This window comes from Carettochelys insculpta, chromosome 2 (assembly GCF_033958435.1).
Source record: "Carettochelys insculpta isolate YL-2023 chromosome 2, ASM3395843v1, whole genome shotgun sequence".
NCBI lineage: Eukaryota > Metazoa > Chordata > Testudines > Carettochelyidae > Carettochelys > Carettochelys insculpta.
The window spans coordinates 173218942-173240707 of record NC_134138.1 but is presented as its reverse complement, the minus strand read 5'-3'; the positions used below and the strand labels follow the sequence as shown (position 1 = coordinate 173240707).

The 21766-nt window shown below is 44.3% G+C and overlaps 1 long non-coding RNA gene across 1 annotated transcript; it reads right to left on the bottom strand.

Moving 5' to 3' along the window:
* Positions 1-5783: 5783 nt before the first annotated feature.
* Positions 5784-21250, bottom strand: LOC142008734 (uncharacterized). Its single transcript, XR_012644217.1, has 3 exons — positions 21234-21250; positions 20051-20152; positions 5784-6066 (listed from the first exon to the last, which is right to left on the bottom strand). It is a non-coding gene; the product is annotated as an uncharacterized LOC142008734 (long non-coding RNA).
* Between the last annotated feature and the right edge of the window lie 516 nt (positions 21251-21766).

Below are 21766 nucleotides of genomic sequence, written 5' to 3'. Positions count from 1 at the left end.
CATGGCCCCAAGGACAGCAGTGGCATGTCCCTCAGAAGAGTGCATCATCCCCTGCCCCACCCCCAGCACGACAGTGCCATGCCCCATCCCCAGGGCAGGGGGGAACGGAACCTCTAGGGTCCCCCGGGGGGAGAAGGTGGGACACCCAGCAGCAGCAGCAGCAGCAGCATGTGATGGAGTGGGGGGAGTGCAAATGCGAGACTCAGGCTACATATGAGAAACAAGCAGAATAGCTCCCAGTGGCTAAGGATGACCCTGGGAGTACAACTGGCAGGTTACACCTCTGCCGTGAACAAAGAGGAGGGAGGAGCCGAGATGGGTTTGAATCAGGGGTGGCAGTTAGAGGCTAGGGGAAGGGAGAGCTAGAAGGCAGCCAGCCTGAGGAGGGGGAAAGCTACACCCCAGAGGGGCACCCCTCGGGGTCTTCTCCCCAGGACGGGTTGGAAAGACTGTCTCTGACTGCTGTACTGTCGCTTCTGGGAGAAACTGGGCATCTGTTGCCTAACAAACCTCCTGTTGTACCTGCTGAGTGAGAGTCACTCCTGCCAGTGGACGGGGTGCAGTGCAGAGGGACCCCTGAACCCCATCACAGCAGCATCTCCCGGGGACGGGGATGGGGAACCTGCAGAAGAGGGGTGGGGGGACAAGGGCCACAGCTCGGGGCCCACACTAATGGCTGTCTCCACTCTTCTTCCCCCACCTCCTGTGTTCCGCAGCTGCACCATCGGAAGGACCGGAGAGTGCCGGCGAGGCATCAGTGGTCCCGGACAGCCCTCCGGGGCCATCACTCCAGGCCAGCCCCTCGGCGGAGGACCGACCAGCCCCACAGCAGGGAAGACGGCGGACCCAGCACCACCAGCCGATGGCGACGGACCCCCAGCTGCTGGCCCTCTACCGTCGGCAGCTGGAGGTCACCGAGCAGTGGCTGCGGGTGGAGGAATGCTGCCTCCAGCTGCAGAAGCGGGCGCTGGCCTGGCGCCAGGAGGCATGGGGGGCCTACATGCGGACCTTCAACCGTATTGCGGACTACCTGTCCCCCCAATGCCGTGCTGGCCGCCGCTGCACCCACCCTGCCTGCTCCACCTGCTGCTCCACCAGCTGCTCCACCCGCTGTGCCGTCCGCTGTCGCACCGCCACCCGCCACCGAGGGCCCTTCCACTGAGGGGGACCTGGGGCCAGCTGACAATCACCAGCCATATCTCCCAGTCCGCCCGGCCCCCAGCCAGCCCCGGCCAGGGCTGAGGCCAAGGTGGGGATCCCGGCCGCCCACTCCCAGCGCTGGACTTTAGGGGTGTGGGGCCCAGGACGTGCCCCCCCGCTTTGTATATATTCCCCCAAGTTTTAAGTTAGTTTGTTGTAAATAGTTTGTAACTTGACCCCTGTTACAATGCTGATCCTTACCCCACCATGTAAATAGTTCTCCCCTTCCTTGTCTTCCCCTTTCATCTTATCCCTATTTATAATATATATATATAAGTTAGATTTTCCCTGTAAATAGTTAGTTTTGTTGATAATAATAATAAGCGTTCTAAAGATATTTGAGTTGACGAACAACTGTCTGCTTTTATTTACAAGAAAAGGGGGGCGGTGCTCTTGGGTGCTCTGTGGTGTGGGCGTAGGGGCAGGGAGTGTTGTGGAGGATGGGGGGGCAGTGGGGGGCCTGCCAGCATTCACCCCGTGGCCTCATCAAACTGGGCCCGCAGGGCCTCCTGGACCCAGGTCCCTTCGGGGTCCACCTGGCGACTGGGGGCAGCGGGTGGCTGCACATCAGCCCTGCCGGCCTCCACAGCCCAGCCCTGAAAGAAGGCCTCCCCCTTGCTCTCCACGAGGTTGTGGAGGGCGCTGCATGCGCCCACAATCTGGGGGATGTTGGTGGGGCCCGCATCAAGGCGGGTGAGGAGACACCTCCAGTGCCCTTTGAGGCGCCCAAATGTGCGCTCCACCACCTGGCGCGCATGGTTCAGGTGCTGGTTGAGGCGCTCCTGGCTGGCAGACAGATGGCCTGTGTACGGGTGCATGAGCCAGGGCTGGAGGGGGTATGCCGCGTCTGCAATGACGCAGAGGGGCATGGTGGTGTCCCCCACAGGGATCTCCCGCTGGGGGATGTAGGTCCCCGCCTCCAGCCGGCGGCACAGGCCCGAGTTCCGGAATACCCGGGCGTCGTGGGTGCTGCCAGGCCAGCCCACATAGATGTCCAGGAAACAGCCCCGGCTGTCCACCAAGGCCTGGAGGACCGCTGAGTGGTAGCCCTTCCTGTTTAAGCAGCGTCCTCCACTGTGTTCCGGGGCGCGGATGTGGATGTGAGTCCCATCCAGAGCCCCGAAGCAACTGGGGAAGCCCAGGGTGGCAAAGCCCGCGATGGCGGCATCCGGGTCCCCAAGCTTCACAAGCCTGTGGAGGAGCAGGGCGTTGATGGCGTGGACGACCTGCAGGGGAAGCACATGGGAAAGCACCAATGAGGGATGTGCAGGGTCTGTGTGGCCCTCCCCTGCCAGGGTCCCCTGCACCCCCCACCAGGGACCCCCCCCGCCAGGGCTACCTCCCCCGCCTGCCAGGGCTGCCTCCCCCTCCCCCCGTGGGTCCTCTTACCTCCATGACAACAGCCCCGACGGTGGCCTTGCCAACGCCAAACTGCTGGCCCATGGATCGGTAGCTGTCTGGAGTGGCCAGCTTCCAGACAGCAATGCCGACCCGTTTCTCGACGCTGAGGGCACACCACATGGCAGTGTCCTGGTGCCTCAGTGTGGGGGTGAGCCACTGGCATAGCTCCAGAAATGTCTGCCGGCTCATGCGAACGTTCTGGAGCCAGCGTTCGTCGCCCCACTCTCCGAGCACCAGCCGCTCCCACCAGTCAGTGCTTGTGGGGTAGCTCCACAGCCGGCGGCGTGCACAGCGGGGGGGGCGGGGGGGGCGGGGTGCTGCAGGGTTGGGGGTTGCGTCCTCCTCCGCTGCGGGCAGCTCCTTCTCTGTGGCAAGGAGGTGCTCAGCTGCCTCCTGCATGGCATGGAGCAAGGCGAGCCCTGCTCCTGCAGGGGCGGCTGGGTGGACTTCTGGATGCTGCTGCTGCTGCTGCTGCTGGGGGTCCATGACTGCCTCGCTCAAGGTGTGCATGCCTATGGCTCTGCAGACCGCGTGCTGTGCAGGCTGCGTGTGTCTGGGAGGGGCCCTTTAAGGGAGCGGCTAGCTGTTGCCCGGAAGCGCTAGTCCGCCCTGTGACCCTGTCTGCAGCTGTGCCTGGCACCCTTATTTCAATGTGTGCTACTTTGGTGTGTAGACGTTCCCTTGCAGCGCCTATTTCGATGTGGTGCTGCGCAACGTCGACGTTGTACGTCGACGTTGCCAGCCCTGGAGGACGTGTAGACGTTATTCATCGAAATAGCCTATTTCAATGTCGCTACATTGAAATAAGCTACTTCGATGTAGTGTTCACGTGTAGACGTAGCCATTATCAGCAGTCAATGTGTACTTGTGAACATCAAGAGAGGAGAAAACGGGTCAATTCAGTCAGGGAGAATGTGGCCCATTACCAATAGCTAATGTGGAAGCGTGAACATCAAGAGCAGGGAAACTGCTTTTATTTAGTTTGGTCAGCATCTTTAGTGACTGGGTCACTAGTGTCTGGCACATGGCTTCTATATATCCTCACTGGCATTCATAGCCTCAGAAAGATTTTCAGTGCCACAAAAGTCATTGTGCTGTCTGATTGAGTTTAGCCACTGAAGTATTTGGCACATTTGTATTCATTTGTGTGCCACTCAAATAGTGAGCCAGACACACCGCAAGAGACGAAAACACTGATGCAATGGTTTCTTTGGCCTTGGTACAAGTTAATATGCTCGGCACCTCTGCCTGAAAAACATCAATGTTTTAACTGTATGGCAATAGAATTAGAAAGAAGAAATTAAATTAATTGTGTTGGCTAGAAATATGCAGCATGTAGTAATTCTATTTCCTGGGGAGTTCTTACAAATGGGCAGATCTTGTAGCTTGCCAGAGCTTCAAATTCTCTCAACATATGATGATGTTTCTCAAAATCCTTAGAACTGACTCATTAAAATGCATACCAATATTCAATAGAATCTTCATCCAGGAGTACTTTCTCCTTAAAATAGAAACCATTTGCAGTTACAAGGTGAGCCGTTAAAAAAAAACACATAAATATTTATAATAAATATCTAGTGTATCTGAAAATAATTGGGATGGATAATGCTAGTGCAGAAAGAGCCGGTTGGTTTATATACATTTTTATACATATACAATTTAGTTTGTATGTATTCTAGTCAGAGATTATTTTTGCTGGCTATTGATACAGCACCGTTACCAGATTCAAAAAGCTCTTTTATCAGTTTATAAGATGGTGTTGTGAAACATTGTGCTAAGTTTTATTCAGCCATTTGTGTAACTTCCTATAATTAGATGATGACTCTGCAAAGTTCAGCCATCCTTTAAAGAAAAAATTGCTCCTTTTACAGAGAATTTCATGACTTTGACTCTTGCAGTATTTATATAGCAGACCTTACTAGCAGCCTGTTGAGATAAGCTCATCTCCAATATAAATAAGGGTCTGGTTCACCCTGGCATAGTTTGTGGTTTATAGCTTGTTGGTGTTATACACATGTAAATGAGCACAGAACTTGACCCACTGTCTCCAAGCTTTCCAGTTTATTAACATAGATTTCTTGTTCATATATAACACTTAGTTTGCACTTCCTTTAGCATGTAGTGTATATTTTTACTGATCTTAGAGAGGCCATATTCCACATGTATATCACATAATCTTTTAGTTACCACTGCAGTAAACAGCATATTTATTTGATAACACTGCAATAGACAGTAAAGGGATTTTTAAGGACCCATGAATGCTGTTTTAAAATATCTTCCTGTAATTTCGCTTTGTAACTTAGAATTTTCTATAATACGCAAGACCCTTATCCTACAAACATTTAAGCACATGCTTAACTTTAAGTATGTAAGTAATCTGTTTGAATTCAGCAAACTCTTCGAGAGTCCAGTGTTAAGAACAAATCTAAATCTTTCCAGTATCAGGGCCTACAGTTTTCACCAGCTAGCTAAGAGGCTGATTCTAAAAACATGTAATGAGATGTGTAAAGTTATTTTAAATTAGTAAAAATTGCTAAAATGGTAATTTGAGGGTCTTATGTTGTCAAGGAGGCAATTGTTTTCTTCATAAAATCCAGATTTTATTTATTTTAGAAAAATAATAAAGAACAAATAAGTATAATTAAACAATAATAATACAGTAAAAACAATAGACTTTTGCTATAGTAGTATGCAAATATTTTGTAGAAAGGGCTCAGTAACCTGCTAATTTTAGAGCCTGTGTGCAACATCAACCAAAGCTATCTTCCCTGTGACTGACTGTAGTTAAACCTTCTGTTTCTCTATTCCCAGCCCCTTCTTCTTTAAGTGCCCTTTCTAGGATACCATCGTAGGAAAACTGGCCCTTTAAACCTGGGGAATGTACTACCTGCGGCACCCAGAGACTCTAACTGATTGTATTTCAGGCTGCCAGTCCTTTTCTCTCAAGTACTTTGGCTTGTTTCTTTTTCTCTACCGAATTCTGCCCCCCAGCATTAACAATTAATTTTATCACATCACAGCCACTTGGATGTTTTGTGACTGGGGGAACCTTTGCTTCTTAAAGAATTGTTGGTAAATGGGTGTAGACAGGAAAATGTTGGAAACCAAATGGTGCAGAAGACACATATTAATATGTGGAGAGCATGGATTACGCCATAGACTAGGGGTCTGCAAACTGCAGCTCCAGAGCTGCATCAAACTCTTTAAGGATTTCTTTGGGGCTCCCAAAAGTATAACTGCAAAGTTAAAAAAAAAAGTGATTATTGTCAAGAAATGGTGAACATCTAAAATCCCAAAAATGAACAATTCATATCTAATTAGCAAATGACACATGATCTCAAAAGGTTGGATTACTCCCCCTTTCTTATTTGCAGTGTATAGTGAGATATGATACTGTACCTGTGTTTTGACTGTGTTGCTAATAAAGTCTTGATTTTTAAAAGGAAAAGGAAGCTTGTAGCATTCCTGCTGTGAAAAGCAACATTCATTTTAAGAAAGAAAACTGAAATAAAATGTGAAGTAAAATTGGCATAATTAAAGTGGAGTTGAAATAGCTTAAAAAAAGAGGAAAACCTACAATGAAAACAGAGAATTTCAAACTGAATGGACCCAATCCTTCACATTTATGTCAAGCTCAGCCGGGCTTCCTTTATGTCTCATTTGCAATGAAATTTGCCACCAAAAAAAAATGCAACCTCAAGAGGCATTTTCTGAAAAAAACCCACTACTTTTGCCGAACGGTATCCAGCTATAGGTGCCAGAAAAAAGGGCTGTGCAGGAGCTGCTACGCAAAGCAGACCAAAGTTAGAACAGATTCATGAAAGGGGTGAAATCAGCAAGCAGCATAACTGTGGTTAGTTTTGTTGCAACTCAAGAGATCGTGAACGAGGACAGCCATTCACGGATGGCGAATGTATGAGTGCTTTTACAAAGTAGCAGAGCAGCTGTACAGTGATTTTCAAAAACAAAAATGAAATTGTGCACAATCTAGTGTCCTCTAGAGAGAGAGAGACAGAAGGTTTGGGAGTGAAAGTCAGGAAGATAGCAGTACAAACACACACATAAAGTGTGAGGAACTAGAATATGTGAAAGTTTGTGGACATCTTACAGTAAACATATATTGTATTACAAATCATTGTGTTCTGTTCTTAAATTAAGAATTACAAAAATAATGGTTTGATGTTATTTATTAAGGACAGTCTTGTATTTACATGCATTGCAGCTCTTGAATTATTGAGTTTTTTAACGAATTTGAAAAAAAAATGTCTCTTTGTGGTATTTTGGTTGCTGACCCCTGCCATGGACCATTCTTCAGTAAGTGGCTACATGATTTTCCTTTATAGAAGTTGCAAGTTTACTCTGATTAGTTTGGGGGACCCTAAGTATGTGTTACTACAACCCTAATCCTGCTTTGGGATGTGCTTGTGTTTATTCCCGTGTCCCTTTGCAGTTGACTTTGCACAGGCTTAAGATGAGGGCCTAAAAATATATTTGTCCTAGATGGGTTATCTGACAAATTTTACAGTGATGTTTATAGATTAACTGCAGGTTATTTCTGAGTGAGCTGTTTGCATGGTTTACATGAGGAGTGGAAATAATGAACTGCATTTAGTATAATTCCTTCCTTGCCTTTGATAACATTCTCTTAATATTTACTCTTTTAAACTATAATAGAGTTTTTCAAACTTACTACTATTTTAATTGCTTACTTGTGTCTTGAGTTGGCGGAATCTGTTTTGTTGTCTAAGTTCTGTTTGATTGGTTTAGGGTTTTTTTAAGGATTTTAACTGCAGTGTAATAACCTGCAATGCCTCAAGGAATTAAAAAAATAACACTGACAGCACAGTTAGTAACGAAATTACAATGTGCTTCACCCCTTTCTTTTTTTAAATTAAAGTATGTTGAGGTAAGCAGTTGTGTGAATTTGATAAGTAGCAAGAGAAGTGCATGTTTACTAAAGATTTCAGACATTTATTAAGCTCTGAGCAGACAAAAGCTACCAAAACTATTTTTCTGAGAAAGAGAAATTTGACATTTTCTCTTGTCAAAGTCTGAAGAAGAGCAAACACCAACAACGTGAGAGTTATAAAGTGTGGTTGAAGTAGAATAGAAGGGTTTCTTTTGCTTGTAGAATGCCTTGTCCAAAGTTCTTGTCCCATTCCGTTGTATTATACTAGTATGTGATTTGATAGACCACAGCCCACAGCAGACTACAGTAAACTCACGGAGGGCAATATGGGCACCGTTGTTCTGTACATTTATGTTTCCTAGAAACTGAGGCTTATCAAAGATCAGCCTGCAGTAAGAGGCGAACCCAGCATCTGCTGCTAATTCAGCACCTATGGCAAATGAAAGCCTGCAAAACCCTTTAAAAGGGTTTCCCTCAGGTGAGGAAGGGGGAAGGAGATAGGGGATGGATAAGGAAGAGGCAAGGAGAGCTCCCAGGAAGAAAGAGCTGCTTCAATCACCTGAGGAAGGTACTGGGGAAGCATCTGGTGGGAGTGGCCCAGGGAAGCAGTTGCTGCACCAGGGGGTCCAGGGAGGAAATTCCCTTTAGATGCAGCTGCATAGAGTCCCTGGGCCAGAACCCTGGGACGTGTGGAAAGGGTCTGGGTTCCCCCAGGACCACTCCACACCCAAGGACAGGCCTAAAGGGTAGGAGGAGACTGGACACACCAAAGCGGTTTCCTCCACTAATGACTGTGGCATTGATAGTGCCAATGGTAAAAATGGCTCAATAATGCCGTAACCCAGGCCTCTTCAAGAACAGAAGGTAAAGCAGGGACATGGCGAGCCTCTGAAGCATCACGTAAACTGCCATGAAGCACACAACCCAAGGAGGACAGGCTTGGGTCTTTCTCACAGAGTACAAATAATTACCTTCGGTGTACATGTTCTTTGTAATTGGGGTCTCTTACCAAAGGTGTCCCTGTGTGCTATACGGTGGCTGACAGTAATGCCATCACAGAGACTATGCTCAGTGATATCCCACAGTTGATAAGCTTTGGGATTGCTCCAGGAACATCCGTTGACAGAGTAGGGGAAAGAGGCCTTGTGAGACCAAGGTTCAATCGAACCAGTGTTCGTCTCTTCTTTAACTCCACTCCAGTAAAATGTGGGCAACAGTAGTTTCCTGCCTCATTTGATGTTGTGAGAATGAATATGTAAAATTCCCTGAGGAGCTCAGATGCTGTGGTAGTTGGAGCTATATCAGCAGCTGAAATATATTTAATAATTTTACTCTTGAAAGTGACCTCCTGTGCTGTGCTGCTCTTGCTGAGCTGTTCAAATCAGGATTATGGCAGAGGCTCTGAATAGAAAGTGCAATGTATCTGACAATGTGTACACTGCTGCTCGATAGCTGGGGCCAGCCCGTCAGCTGATTTGGGCTATGGGCCTGTGAAGTTTTAGTGTAAATATATAGCCTGAAGCCTGGGCTCTGGGATTCCTCCCCACTTACAGCCCGAGTCCCCAGGTCATTGACATAAGCCAGCTAAGGCCGTTTAATTGCACCGTAGGTGTGCCCCTAAGGCACTAGAGCTACTGTCCTTCATGGATTTTTCATTGTGACCAGCTCACCTAGTAGTGTAGCAGCTGTGAAGAGTGTATGATAATGGGTGATCACTTGTTGCCAAGTATGATCATCTTCCATGGGAGTTGTGGATCCTCGAGTGATTGATAAGGCCAATCTTTGAACCTCAAGTTCTATTACAGTGAGGGCAGAAGTTTCCAGGTACAGCAGGAGGCTTTTGACCATGATTGGAATCCAGTCTCCCCTTCCTCTGTGTATCTCTTGTCCTCCTCAGCTTGTCAGTGGGTAAGTTCAAAATGCAGGGGACCACTGTGTAGGACTTCTCTCAACTTCGAGCAATCCTGGGCAAGCGTCTCCCAAATGTTATTGTTAATCTTGCACTTATTTAAGGCATCCTTTAGCCCATTCCAACAATGCTGGTGTGGCTCACTCCAGAGCCACCCCTGCACCATTGTTCTGGCTGCCCCTGTGGCCAGCTGCTGGGGTGGCCCTGGGGCCAACCACACTCACCACTGCTGAAGTCACAGAGTTTACAGACTCTGAATGCCACGGCCTGCATGACAAACCAGGAGCCCTATATATAACAAACCGAGTCTTATTTTAATTTGATCAAATTCTTTCATATAATTTACCTTTTACACACTATGCTTTAAACTCTCTGCTTTTGAGCCCTGACTCATTTAAGTGACTATTAATGAGGATTATTGAAAGAGACATTTTTTTTCTCATTCTCTTTCTGCAATTGTAATTGCCAGTTTGGGGGTACATGTGCTGTTTCAGCCTAGCTCTTGTAATAAATTAAGTCAGACACAGCTTTACAAGTATGCATAGACTAGAGAAGACCATTGGGGAAAAAGTTGAGGTCCTTTTTAAGATCATTAGCATAATTATATTGAAATGCAGATGAATTTTTTTGTGAAATAGATGCACTGCACCAGTGGCTATTAAATTGTTGTAGTTTTTACAGTACTGTGAGACTTCAATTGAGACACAAGAACACAGGCCTGCCAATTGATGGGGGAGAAGGAGGAGGAGGCAAAGAAGGCAACTTCCTTGGGGTCTGATGATTCAAAAGGGCAATGGCAGCTGGAGCTCCAGACCCTTTTAAATGCTGTTTGAGCCCCTCACTCCAGGTAGCACAGAGGGCTATCTGGAGGAGGCTAACCTCATTCACCACTCCTTCTGCCTGAGGCCTTGCCCCTGCCCAGGGCACAGAGCCACGCTACCCCACCTCACCTTGTCCCAGGGTCTGAAAAGTTTGTCAGTCCCACTGTTGGGATATGATGGAATCTTATGAGAACAGAAGGTCTAATATTGTTTCAAGAAAACCCTTTCAAGCCATGGTCAAAATATAAGTCTGAAAGGTAAAAGTGGGTGTTGTGACACTCTGTACCTCAAAGGAACACCCTGGAATCCCTGTATTTACCACTGTGACTATGAGTGAACCTGTACTTACTGACCAATTGACCATGCCACAGTTGATCCTCTAGAGTTTGATTTCACCACGCATGTTCAGATGCTGCAAAATCAATCTCTCTGGGTTTGGCCATTGATCCTGGTACTCCATGTTATTGGGTGGAGTAAGGGACCTCAGCACAAGCCTGAAAATCACCAATCTACATAGGGTAAGAAAGATGATTCTAGCTACGCTTTTGGCATATCTAGAATTGCATATCAGGAATTGACTTTCTACCCTAGTGTAGAGATAGTCTTAGGCTATACTATTGTTGATATTTTGGGATACAAATTTATACTGAAATAGCAACTCCAGGCTGAACACTGCACTACATAGCACAGTATTCCATTTCTGCTACCCCTTACCATGAGAAGGGTAGTGGAAACCTCAAAATAGCCCCTTATGTCAAATTTGGGTGCGGTTTGGATGGCACCGAGTTCGAAATAAGGTAATGCAAAATACCTTGCACAATTTGTGTTGCTATTCAATGATATCACTCAGTGTTTTATAAACAGTGGCTGAGTCATCTCCATTTTGTAGCTGGGAAGAAACAGGTGCAGAGAGGTGAAGTGACTTGTTCAGGTGTATGCAGTCAGCCTAGAGGCTGTACGAGAAAGCAGACCTCCTGGTCCCCTATCCTCTTCTCTATAAATTAGATGAGAAGGGAAGATAATTAAGGCTTATTTGCTGAATTCTAAAGAGATGGAACTCTTGGGAGATATTAAATGGGATATTTTTATGAAAAAATGCTTTGTATGTTAGAAATCCATGATAGTATAAACTGGGGCCCATATCCCAGTTGTCAAGCCACCATGTCACAACACTGGTCTAATGCTTCCTTCTGGACACTCACCAGGCTTCCATGTTTAGGTCCCACATGTGAGGCTCAAGTGCTTTTAAGTTTCCCTTGGTTTGAGTAGGCTCCAGCATCATCTTTTTATAGTCTCTCTGGAACACTTCCTGGGCATAGACTATCAGTTACCCCTTCACCAAAGTAGTCCAGCTGCCCTAGTAGTCGCCCAGGACCAGTGCTAACCTCTCAAGACACACAAATATTTCAAGCACATGCTTTTTCAGAGTTCCTGCCTTGTTTGCACTCTGGCTTACTGTTTATCTCCTGGAGACAAGTGATAGTCTAAGCATTTAACACAGACTTTGCAGAAGGAATTCTAAATGATTACTCTATGTCTTAGCACAAGATCCACACAGATCTAAACAAAACAAAACTGGTGTGCCCTGCCTCTTCTCCAAGGGAGAAGCCTTGCTTTTACCTTCTGCCTTCAGTCTCTTCTTCATGTCTCTAAAATTGCTGGTCAGAGTGTTCAATGTAGAATATCACTTGCTTATTTACCACTCCACCTGGATGGACCAATTTTCCTGGACTGGTCATCATCTTTGTCCAGGGGGGTTTCCATTTGAATAGAAGGCCGTAAGGCTATGGCTAAACTATAGCTGCTATTTTGCGCTGCAAATTTATCCTGAAATGGCAACTCTACAGCTAAACACCACGCTTACATAGCAGGTCCTGTTCAAGTAGGGTATTCTGGTTCTGGTACCACTTGCTGTAGGGGAAATAGCAGAAACTTCAAAATAGCTGCATATGTCAAACTTCATTGCCGTGTGAATGGTACCAAGTTCAAAATTGCATAAGTTCTGTTAAGTTACGGCTACACTGTAGCTGTAGCCTAATGGTTTAGCATTGTTGTTTCTCTGCCAGGAATAAAAATAGCTCCTCTTGGATCTTTCAGTGCACTTTGCAGGCAACAGAACAGCTTTAAAATCAAAACAGTACAGAAAACAAAATGGAGGTTTCGTGATCTAGAAGTAAAGTGACATATAATAACCCATCATACGCAATTAAAACTTCAGTTGTTGAAGTATCTATTTTTTCTCTTGCAGCAGAAATGTTCAGGGGATTTCATCTTCAGAAAAACGAGAAATTAATTTTTGTAATACTTGTGTAACAGATGCTGCTGTTAATGGTATAGCTAAAGTGTATTTATACCATGCATTATGTAACAACCACTTGCAAAGAAAGCCAACTGGGCAAATCAGGTTTACTGCATTGTTTTAATCATGCCTTTCTATCACCTTTGGCATGTTACCTTTCAGCAAAATAATCTGATTATATAGGTTATATGGAAAAGTCTGTCAGAAGGGTTTCTAAAGAGCATTGAGTTCTTTATGAATGAAATGCTTGTGTAAGATTCACACAGACATTTTACCAATTCTTTTTAAAATATAAAATCTTGTGTGTAATTTGATTTTTTTTGGTCAGTTATAAGTAGGTACCTTTAAATGGATATGGAGATTCTTACTGCTTGGTTCCTAGCAATACTAATGAGCCAGTAACAGCAAGTTGAGTCTCCAGACATAATTGATGTGGATTGGTGATACCTGTTTCCATTTTCAGGAGGATTTTATGTTTTAAACAGGAATTGGTAAGATGACTTAGATAAAATAAGAACCCCAGTTTTAACCCAAAGCTAAAATATAACTGAAGTTCAGTATAATTTTTAAATCACTCGTCTGCATATTTGGCCTGGTAAGGACCAAAACACTTTAAAGAGGGAGTATTCTAGTGGTGTTGCTGGCCTGTCTATAATCAGAAAGTCCTGAAGATGTCGTGAGAAGACCAGCCCCATAGTCAGAAGGCAAGAGACCAGATACTACACTTGTTTTATGATTTTGCACTCCACCCTTGCCCAATGGGTGGTGTCATCACGCTGGGGACACCGCCCATGCACCCCGACTGCTTGCACATGCCAGTCTGGTGCTTTGCAGGCTCAGCTTGAGGCAACACCTTTGCAGAGTGGCTTAGTGGAGCAGACGAAAATAGAACAGGTTGTACACTGTGTGAATCGTGAACCTAGCTGCCTCCCACATGCACCCTCTCACACCTAGGGTTGCCAGTATTGTTTGGATGTATTTGTGGAGACTTCATCTCATGATGTAATCTTTAATTAAAGCTTCTTAAAACAATTCCTGGAGACTACAGGTTAATCCTGGAGGGTTGGCAATCTTATGACCCCACCCCATTCCCAGGACCTCAGAATGCTATACCACAGGCCTGCAGACAGGGAAGCAAAGGGGGCGATTACCCCAGGACCCAGAAACACAAAAGGGCCCAAGCTTCTGGCTACTGCAACTGCAGGAGTGGTGGCAGCTGGAGTCCTGGGCTCTTTAAATTACTGCTGGAGTATTGCGTGGCTAGCTCTAGGTAGCTCTGGGCGTGGGGAGCATACCACAGTCCCAGCAGCAAGGAGGGTGGGCTGATCCCAGTCCCACCCTTTCCACCCAAGGCCCCACCCACTCCTGCGGCCTGGAGCAGCCCTGCCTCCCTCTTTGCCCAGAGTCCCAACAAGGCTGTCAGCAGCACTTCTCTTCAGGCAGCCTGATTCGCTTTCCTCCTGCAGGGGTCTGCTTGAAGAAACTCTACATGCTTCTTTTTTGTCCATTCATAACACCCCTCCTGAGACCTGGGTTTATGCCTATAAAATAAAACTCAGACCCTCACTATAAAATCCCTTTGTTTACCCTATTATCACGCCCTTTCCAGACTTTCCTGTGCGTAGTCCTTCTTCCCACAGCTCTTCCAAACAGCATCCAGCAGCCTCTGCATTCCAGTCCAGTCTCCCTAAGATCATCCTCCCACCACAGTTTCCTAACCCCTTTATAGGGCATCAGCACTTCCATACCAGATGATTCTAATTAAATCCTTGTCTCATCCGAGGTGTGGAAGACAGAAGTGACTGTAGCAGATTGGCCTGGCTGGTGGTCGTAAAGGGGCAGGCGACCCAATCACAATATGTAAGCGATAGCAGGGTCACATCCCACTTAGTCAGTAGCAAAAGACTCACATTTATGAAAATATAAGTCTGATGATTTAATTTACATTTAGAAGATTAGTGGAGAAAGGGTCAGATCCTTGCTGCTGCTGCTGCATCGACTTTGTTCAGTATGCTGTTGGAGCATCTCTGAATGGCTGAGTTTGCTCCTCACTAAGTATTTATTCATTTCAAGAGCATTTGTAATGCGTTGCAGTGTTCCCTTACTAGGGCAACTGTGGGCTCAGTCCTAAACTCTTTCCATGTCTCTTTCCCATATAGTCAGTGAATGAACTTCAGGATTCAGCCCAATACTTCTAGGCCGCGTCTACACATGCACGCTACTTCGAAATAGTGGTGCCAACTTCAAAATAGCGCCCATCACGGCTACACGTGTTGCGCGCTACTTCGAAGTTGAAATCGACGTTAGGCGGCGAGACTTCAAAGTCGCTAACCCCATGAGGGGATGGGAATAGCGCCCTACTTCGAAGTTGAACGTCGAAGTAGGGCACGTGTAGACGATCCGCCTCCCACAACATCGAAATAGCGGGGTCCGCCATGGCGACCATCAGCTCAGGGGTTGAGAGACGCTCTCTCAACAGGCCCTGCGGGGCTCTATGGTCACTGTGTGCAGCAGCCCTTAGCCCAGGGCTTCTGGCTGCTGCTGCTGCTGCTGCAGCTGGGGATCCATGCTGCATGCACAGGGTCTGCAACCAGTTGTCGGCTTTGTGGATCTTGTGTTGTTTAGTGCAACTGTGTCTGGGAGGGGCCCTTTAAGGGAGCGGCTTGCTGTTGAGTCCACCCTGTGACCCTGTCTGCAGCTGTTCCTGGCACCCTTATTTCGATGTGTGCTACTTTGGCGTGTAGACGTTCCCTCACAGTGCCTATTTCGATGTGGTGCTGCCCAACGTCGAAGTTGAACGTTGACGTTGCCAGCCCTGGAGGAGGTGTAGACGTTATTCATCAAAATAGACTATTTCGATGTCCCTACATCGAAATAAGCTATTTCGATGTAGCGTGCACGTGTAGACGTAGCCCTATTCTGCTCTCTCTTATATAGGTTCCTACAGCACTCTCATTGTTGTACGTGAGTTCCTTTCAGTAATGCACTGATGTGACTAACATCTGTCACATGTGGTTTGTCATCCTATTCCCAAGGGACATCCACCTATTCGAAATCTGCCTTGTTTTTTCCTTGTATCCTTTTGCAGTATGAAGACTTAGAGATCCACATTTAAACATAGTTGAGGCCCCTTAGAATTAGTAGCCAACAAAACTGTGTAAAAACTATGCCAAAAAGAGCACTATTTAAAGATTTTCCTAAAATTTTCTGCACTGTGCATGATTTCCCAAAACTTTTTATAAAAAACACAGTCATAAAATTCAAAATGTATTAACATTGACGTTGGAAACCAGCAACGCAGTTCACATAATCTAAAATTGAAACAAGGACTGGGTTGGGGAGGAGCATTTGGATCCATTTGAGAAAGACCCATGTGAGAGAGAAGTCAACTGCAAAGCCTGCAGTCACATGATCTCATAATATGGCAATAAAACCAAACCTTCTGACTTAATGCTCCCCCAGCCCCCATTAAGTAGCTTGTGCATCTGCTTTATGGTTACACAGCAATATCCACTCTACTTTTTTTCACTTGAATTTAAATTATTTACTGTGATTTTTTTTACTTATTAATAATGGCGTGTAAGCCCTTTCCTTTAAAATCCGAGCACTAAATCTATTCTTTAAATCAGAAGAAGCAATTAGGTAGTTGATCCAGAGACTTAAGCATCCTTTTCTTTTCTTTTTCTTTTTCTTTTTTTTTTTACCATGGAAGAATGCATACACACTTAACAAGTGTGCATAGATGCAGTCTGCTGCAAATGATGTAGGGGTGTGAGGGGAAGGTGCATATATGCACACGAGATCAGAATTCAGGCTCCGTTTTATTATGTTCTTTTAAAATCAATAATTGCTGGGATGGGCCACTCATAAGTGAAAGGCAACTTCAGAGCTGGTTTCCCATTTACTTGCAGTGTACACAAATTCTTAAACTTGCTAATTTAGAAAATGTGCTTGATCAGTGTGCAATGTAGCAAAGGCAGCAATAAAGGATAACAAACGTTTGACAGAAAATCATCACTGATATAGTTTCACTGAAGCAAAGAATTCCGGGTATGAAATTTGTACTGTATCACCAATGCCCAACCAAGAAGACTGACATTAGGAAGGTGAAAAATGAGCAAGATATGATGGAAACCTTTACATGTGCAATACAGACCCAGGAGAGGTAGAGATAATCTCTTTGAACTAATGACACCAACATTTGGGAACATGGGTTAAAATTAAAGAAATAACAGATAATATCACAATGGAAACAAAATGTTAGCACGTCACAGGTGGTGAACTCACACCCAGGGCAGCATATCTAATTAATATAGCTGTCTTCAAAATGCAAAGCAAGACAGCCACTTCACATGAAAGTCTTCTGGATCATTACTGGATAAATGTAGTGAGATACTCTCAGCATCTGGATTGAATACAGCAAGTTTCTGCTGTCATTTTTCCATTAGGGTCTCATAACAATTCTGTACAAAATACCACACTCTAAGAAAATATTAAAGTTGCACGGTTACATTTGAAAGTCAAGAAATATCAGACCTAAGGTTGCACGGTTTCGTTGCCCCTTTGTGTCTGTGAATTATAATGTAGTCCTCTGTTAAATACATGGGTGTTATCTGAAAAATAATATATCATATTCAGAACCTTAAATACATACTTGTAGCATCATATTTTCTTTTATTTGTGCATTTGCCCATATTGTTATTAAATTGGTGCACTGTATTTTCATTGATTTAGATACTGATCTGCTCAGTGAAAATTACTTTGTTTAGGAAGTAATTAGCCTTGCCAGGTCAAATTCCGAGAGGTGCTGAGCATTAACAACTTCTGCTGAGTTCAAAATGAGCAGAAATGTTCATTCACTTCTCAGGATTTGGCCCTTATATTATTGATACGCTAAGTTCTCTTTTCTTAAATAACTGCATTTTAGTATTTTTTCTCAGCCCTCTCTCACCTATTGAAGAAGATATTTGAATACAAATACACCTTTAAATCATAGGATTGCCACCTCTGAGGTACAAAGAAAAGAGATGCTTCAGGCTAGCTGCGGAAGATCGAACACTTAGGGTCAATCTTCCAGGGCGCTGTTTCGATGCATGCATGAACCAGCGCATTCTGAGGTCCATGTCAACCCCGGAACTCCTTCCAAGCCACAAAGATTAAGGAATGTAGGCAGAAGGAGTGCTCCCATCAACATTCTGCAGTGAGGATACAACATTCTGCCATTGGCATACCTAAAATTGCATAGCAGCTGTCAATATTCCTGGTAAGTATAGACATAGCCTGAGAGGACACACAGGCCTACAACTGGCAATCTCATAGTGTATACTGAGCACCCTTGGAGATTTCATGGGACAGTTTCCTCAAAAAAGAGATGATCCTGGGAAAACCTGGATAATTGACAAACTTACTGAATAATAATTCAGTGTCTTAGCAGTTCTGACATTGTTTCTCAGTGAAAACACACATGGGTGAATGAATCTGAAAAATATTTTTGTTGTGACCATTTCTACTTGGTGGAGGCACATTTCCCTATTATTTGGTACAGTCTAAGGCTAAGTGAAGTCTCTGAGAGTCTGTTCCTGGATTTTCAGGAGTTTTGGATCTGGTCCCATAGAATTAGAGAATCTCTTACTCAAATTGGTAGAATTTGCCAAAATTCAACTTTGTTTTGCTTATTTTTATCTGACTGGGCTTTTGTAGCAGTGTGACTCTTTTGTATTTTTCTAGTAATTTAGCAGCATAAGTTCCTTTTTCTTTTTAATAGCTTTGTTTCTGAGGCCTGGTCTCCACTAGGATGTTAGGTCAAACTTAACTGAGTTAGGTCCATCAGTGTATTGCAACTTTCTCCTTTAGGCTCTAATTCAGGAAGAAATGTAAGCATTTGACTAGACTATTCATTAAAGTCACTGGTCAGTGAAAAATGGGTAACTTTTTACAAAATTTATAGTCAATGCAATTAAAGGCCAGCATATTTATATTGATAAAATAATATATTCTGAAACATGTAAATTGAATTGTGGTAATCATTGCAAAAAGATGTCATCAGGGCAAGGGATTAGAAAGAATGGAAATGAATTATACATTCCCAGGGATAATGAAAGCATCCACAGTCATATCAGATATAGTTCCCTACTAGTGTATAATAATAAAAAATGATGTTGAGACAAACCCCACTCTAAATGTAACTGTGTGAAAGAGGAGGAAATAGCACCAATCTCAAAAATTTACCTACTAGCCAGTGTTTGCAAGCATCCATTTTTTATGCTTCCGTGTTCAGAGAGAAACCAACAAATCCTTGTAGTACTAATGAGAAGTGCTCTGAAATATCTTCAAGGGCTGGTTTAAGGCAAAGAGAAAGGAAACTCTGGAAGAGATTCCAATGTGAAGAAAGGCATAGTAGTCAGGGTAACTCAGGGACAGATGGAAGAGAATTGACAAGAGCAAACTAAGAAGGGTTACATTGAAGAGAGACGGGGAAAAAGAAAAAGAGGGATGAGAAGGAAGGGGTTATAGAAAGATACAAAAAAAGCCAGTTAAACAGATGGAGTGCCAAATGCAGCAGGGAATCTTCCTGGGAAAAGCAAGCACCCTAGCAGAAAGCAGAGTTGACATATACAATATGTTAGTTGTCATCCTGATTGAAACAATGTCTTTATTACATTTTTTAACAAATGTGCAAGAATTCTATGCAAATTCAAAACAGTAGCTAGGGTACCATTTGTCTCAATGATTTAAAAAAATCAGTATTGACAATGGTTGTATTGTCTCCAAATTTGCTACATGATCTAATTCTCCTCTTCTGCTTAAAACCTACATTAACTGGCTTAGCAGTATCATAAAAGCAGAACCACATCAGAAGAAGGAATACATTATGATTGCTGTTTAAAAACTCTATTCGCCCTCTTCTCATTGATTGAAAACATAATTCTTGCCAAAGATCTTCCATAATTAAAGAGAAAACCTGTCCAGCTAATTAGAAGTTTTCTCTTGCCCTAAGCATAGCTATGGGCATGGAAATGAAGTTTAAGGCAAACTGCACATCAGGGGAAGCAGCTGAACTATTTAAAATTAATATCTGTTTTTCAATCCATACTCTGCAGGAAAAAATAAAGCGTGAGATAAGAAACAACTACAAAAAGATTGGGATTTTCCTTGGCAAGGTACGCTACCCACATAGCAATACAAACCTTTCACAAATGCTATTGGTAATGTGGGAATGTGTCAAAAATAGTGAATGTCACGCCATTCTGGCTCCTGGCCTTGATTATGTAATTGCTACATATGCATGACTTGCTGCCAGCTGTGACTTATACAGGAACATCCTAAGGAAAAGTACAGCATGAAACCCTATTAAAGCATTTTTAATGTAAAGGTGTACTGTCAACTAGGGAAGTGCAGGGACCCATATGCTTTTATTTGTTTTCTGCTGACAGAGGGAGGAGGAATAGACAAAAAAGCCTGTTTATGTTGTCTAATTACATATGCTTCATCTCACATATCCTGTTGCATACCTCCACTGTCTCCAAAATGAGGTATTCCCTCTCCCGCTTTAGGATTTAGCTTCTGGTCAACGGTGTATTCTGTCACCTATCTGTGGCCAGTGCCAGATGCTCCTGAAGGAATGAATAAAACAGGCAGTCATCAAGTTATCTGTTTCCTCTTGCTCATTCCCAGCTTATGACAAACACCATCCCTGCCCATCCTGACTAATAGTCATTGATGGACCCTTTTTGAAGCCTGTTATGATCTTGGCCTTTAACATCCTCTGGCAAAGAGTTGCATGGGTTGGCTGTGTTGTGTGAAGAAATACCACTTTTATTTGTTTTAAACCTGCTGCCTGTTAATTTCATGTGGTGACCCCTAGTTCTTGTATAATAAGAGCACTCCTGTATCTATGTTCTTTACAATCTATGACTTTTTAGTCTTCAATCATATCCCCCCTTATTCATCTCTTTTCTATGCTGAAAGGTCCTGGTTTTATTACTCTCTATTCATATGGGAGCCATTTCACACCCTTAATAATCTGTATTACCTTTTCCAATTCTAATATATCTTTTTTTTTCAGATGGGATAATCACATCTGCATGCAGTAATCAAGATGTGAGAATACCGGGGATTTGTATAGAGGCAATATGATATTTTCTGCCTGCATCCTTTCGAGTGCCAGCAATCCAGTTCCATTTTTGGCCAATCTAGTTCCCATACATCCTGTATAGGCTCCCCTTTCCCAAAAGTTTCCCCACTTCCTAATAAATCTAAACTCCTCCTCCCTACACTGTCATCTCATCCATGCGTTAAGACCCTGCAATTCTACTGGCCTAGTGAGACTAACTGGCCTAGTGAGTAGAAACGGAGGCATCACGAAGAATGCTGCAACAGAGGTCCTGGGCGCTCTTACCAAGAGCGTAAATTTGACCTCCAGGACCTCTCTCCTATCCACAGCCATCAGCTTCTTCCCAGCACCATGCAAAAGTCTATCTAGATGTCTCAAGACAGCCACAAGCTTTGACCTAGGCAGGCAAGTCGCCATGGGGTTCTCCCGGTCATCATAAAACCAGCTATTTATGTTTCTAATGCTGGAATTCTGCATAACTATTGCCTATCTATCTCTTCCTAATAACTGGAGTTCCCACCCGCAGAGAGGGACCTAGCGTTACATGTGAGTCTATCAAGATGTCTTGAGAGATCTGTAACCTTCACAACGGCCAAACAAGTCACCATGGGAATGCTTGCTGGTCTTTGAGATCATCTTCTTGCATTGCATTTTCCTCATTCTCCTCCTGGCGTAAGCAAGTGTCCATTTTTCCTGTTGGAAGGAGGAAAAGCAGCGCATCCACAGAGATGGCAAAAAACTTTGCAGAAGTATCTTTCTTCTGAAAGCTGAATTCTCAACTGGCCATCCACTGAGTGTCCCCTCTCCCGTGATTGCATCTGACCCCCGAAAATAATACAGAGACCCAGACTGTATTGTCAAAGTCAGAAGAAAGAGGATAGAAACTTCTAGCAAAAAGGAATTTTGACTTCCCTCTTCACTACACAGACATTGCAAACATGGAAGTTGGCAGCGGAATCTCATACACTGAACTTATTATGGAAACAGCAATCTCAACTAGCCCCTCCCCCATGTTTCCGAGGGGCTCAAACCATGAAGACAAATAGGAGATGTTAGCAAAAAGATTTTATAACAGAAATATCAATCCAGCAGGTGGCTGCAATGGACAGCAAGC